This window comes from Fragaria vesca, linkage group LG6 (assembly GCF_000184155.1).
Source record: "Fragaria vesca subsp. vesca linkage group LG6, FraVesHawaii_1.0, whole genome shotgun sequence".
Classification (NCBI taxonomy): domain Eukaryota; kingdom Viridiplantae; phylum Streptophyta; class Magnoliopsida; order Rosales; family Rosaceae; genus Fragaria; species Fragaria vesca.
The window spans coordinates 16,574,755-16,578,340 of record NC_020496.1 but is presented as its reverse complement, the minus strand read 5'-3'; positions in this window follow the sequence as shown (position 1 = coordinate 16,578,340).

The window sequence follows — 3,586 nt, the reverse complement described above, 5'->3', positions numbered from 1 at the left end:
TGGATCTATTTAATTAAGGCTTAGTTTTGTCATACAATATGATAGGTTCACCAGCTGCTGCATTGGTGCTACGGGTAGCTAGAGCGAGTCCGGATATGCATGGCTATGAGGCTCAATGTATTTAGTCATCATAGATTAAATTTATGGAGCTTGGTTGTTGCAATGGCTGGTGCTGATTTATAATCCCTCCAGGTTTGACACGATCGAGTTTCCTGTCGTCCTATATTTGCTAGCTGCTCTTAGCTTTACATTGTGTCGTGCAACCTGAGGAAACCATCAGGTTGAGAGGGGATGATAAGTCTATAGCTTAAGTGATCGAACGTGGAGACGTACATGTCAAGCTTACATCTGGTAATAGAGTTATCAGTTGCGCGCAGCCAGACTTATCAGCTGGCATGGCTAGTATATATATGATATGTATTTGATCATCAGTTAGCATCTAGCTAGTATATATGATTATTTAGTGAAAACACCAGATATTACTGTTTTTCCTTTCTCTGTCCCTTCGTCCACTACCGTTAATTCTTGTTTTCCTAGCTAGCTATATAAGGAAAAAGAATAACTTCACTGATAATTATGCGATAATATCACATAAAACTACGACGAAGACCAAAGAGATTAATGTCATGCTAGGTCCACATATGAAATCCAAGCTTAATTTCACAATTTTTTGAAAAAAATAGATTAAGAAGGCCTCTGTATATGAAACGAAAGTGCCGTAGGTATCTTAATCTCAACTAGCAATGTTATTCAATTTATAAGATTCTCTTCCTCAAAAAAAAAAAAAAAAAAAAAAGATTCCAGATATCAGCTGGTTGTTTCTCTAGCCTAGACTTTGGATTAGATCGAAAATCAAATAATAAATATTACATGAACCCTCCCCACACAGATATATTCACACTTAGATTAATTATACTGCCAGTAACTATAACAATTTAAAAATTATCTAGTAAAATGATTTCGCATGGGAGACAGACAGTATATATAATTATACGTACATAGCAATTTGTATTTCTATCCCCATCACTTAATGGAGCAGTTAAGCACGTGTCGTCGAGAGTGATGCACATCTAATCTTCTCTTTGTATATAAAAACGCCTCCGGCCAGTAGTTACTAGCTAGCAAGCCAAAGATCGAAGATGGCCATCCTCAAACCCATTCTTCTCATTCTTCTCATCAGCTCATCCTTACAGATCTCTTTCGGTATTTCTGCTTCAGCTGAACTATCAACTACTTCACGAGGTATGTAGCTGCTTGCTGGAAGTTAGTTTTGAATTTCTAGTTAGTAATTAACTAGGTCGAAAGGTTTTGCTGAGTGCTGAGATTTGCTTAGTTTTACGGTATTGAAATCTCAGCACTTAGCAGGCCTCTATGATATATCTGCAGATAGATCTATCTAATTGTAATCATACATCCTCCCGAACTAATTGACTAAAGCAGATAACACTTCACAACTAATTACAAGTAACCTGCATGGCAAACACTAGTTTCGTATAGTTGAGTGTCAATATTCTAGTCTGTTTTTATCTTCTAAGAACCACACAATAATTGATTTATTTCTATTTTAATTTGCAGAGTATGCAGGTTTACAGAAGACCTGGTTTGCGAAGTCGTACAAAGATAATGATTATGCCCCAAAACGTTCACCACCGCCACCTCCGAAACCTCATACGCCACCAGTACCAGTTTCAGATGACGTCCTATTCGAGAGAGCTCCCCCAAGTCCGCACATAGCTTCAGCTTGAATGATTCCATTATCGATCAGACAACATTTCATTCGTGGATTGTTAAGAGATCGATAGGGGTAGTGCCATATCTCTAGTATTTTTGAGGACCTTTAGGTCACTCATCTCTTAGTGCTTCTACTCTCGGCCATGCACTTTTGATTTCTAGTTTGACGTACCGGTGCATATATAATAACACCATACTGTGTATTTTATTTTATTTTATTTTATTTTATTTTTTTTAATGGGAAAGGGTTTCCCTTAATATCACCAAACTGTTGATTGCGGATATCTCCTCTCTTTCTATTCATTAGCAAGGTTTAATATTTGTGTGTAACGGTAACTTTGTATGCTTAAAATAAGAGCAGCTCAGTGGTGGCACCTTGAATTAAATTTTGTTCTGATTTTACAAATGAAATGATCGACACCATGCTAACATATACAGCAACCAAGAGTACAGTGCGGCCTCTTTATAAGATAATTTCGAAAAATGGACTGGTACGGCTGTCATCAATCCTTAATCAATGAAATTGTAGAATAAAATTTGGGGGGAGGGGGACTAGTATGAACCTCAAATTACAATAAGTATACTTAGGATATCCTAATTAAAATAATAACATGAGTCTTCAAAATCTATATATTCTAACAATCAAGCACAAATTAGCCGAATTTCGATTTTGCGAATATATATACTGATGAATTTTGCACTGAATTAGCAAGTTTTGCGCACCACATCTAGCTTCAATGCCAACTGATCGAACTAAACAAGTGCATAGCTTGAACCAAACAGAACCGCTTTGTAATGGATCAATGAAACTACGTTATCGAAAATGTCAGGTTCAAACTGACATGCTTCCGTACAATAGACACAGAATCAACTCCTGATTTTGGAGATCCACATGATCGACATGCATGGTATCTAGAAACTTAATTTGCTGCACCTACAAAGCCAGACAATGGATCTGCAGGTCTAACAGAAGAGATGATTCACACTTTCACAGTACTCGATCGATGCTAACAAGAGTTAAACGAACGAGACCTAATTATTAAGCAGGGAGTAGGTGCTTGTCCTTCATAAGTTTCTGTTTGGTGCCTATATATTATATATGTTGGAATATTGCTTAATTTCTTAGTTTCTTCCTAATTGCTGTGAGAATCTAAGGATGTTTGTATTGATCGTCATATATACGTCTGCGTTTGGTTAGAATCATTATCTCACTTTCATCTTTAATCACTGACAGATGCTTTATGTTGCCATAAACAACTAGTATCAACTACCAATTTCACTCGACCTCGTATATACTATATAGGGGTGTACGTTGCAGAAAGTTAGTTAAGGATTTAAAACCAGGTGTACCATGTCGAGTGTGGGGGACCGTTTTAATGAGGGAACGAGATGATGAGACATGGGATCTATGGTGGATTTCTATGATGCTGGCGATTTCACCTGCTCCATTCATGTCTCTGCTGCATTACTATAAATAAGACCCTACAAATTAAGCAAATGCACCCCCAAGTTTGTTTGTTATCCACCACTTTATACGCAAATCAAAAATGATGAACACAATCGTTATCTTTCCATCTTGATTTCAGTTATTACTTCTCAAGGAATTTTTACTTGTTCCGTTTCGGTTGAAGCAAGACAGTTAGCTGGTAATTTTGGTGCATGAAATCCGCTTCAATATTTAGTTTCACTTTTTATATACCTAACTGCGTGTTGGTAGGTAATTGTTAACCGGAATTTCATTATCACTTATTGATGTAACCATTAGATTAACCGCGAGTCCATGCATGCAAGAAAAGAAATTTGGTTCTTCTCTTCTTTCTTTTTTTTTTTTTTTTTTTTTTTTTNTTTTTTTTTT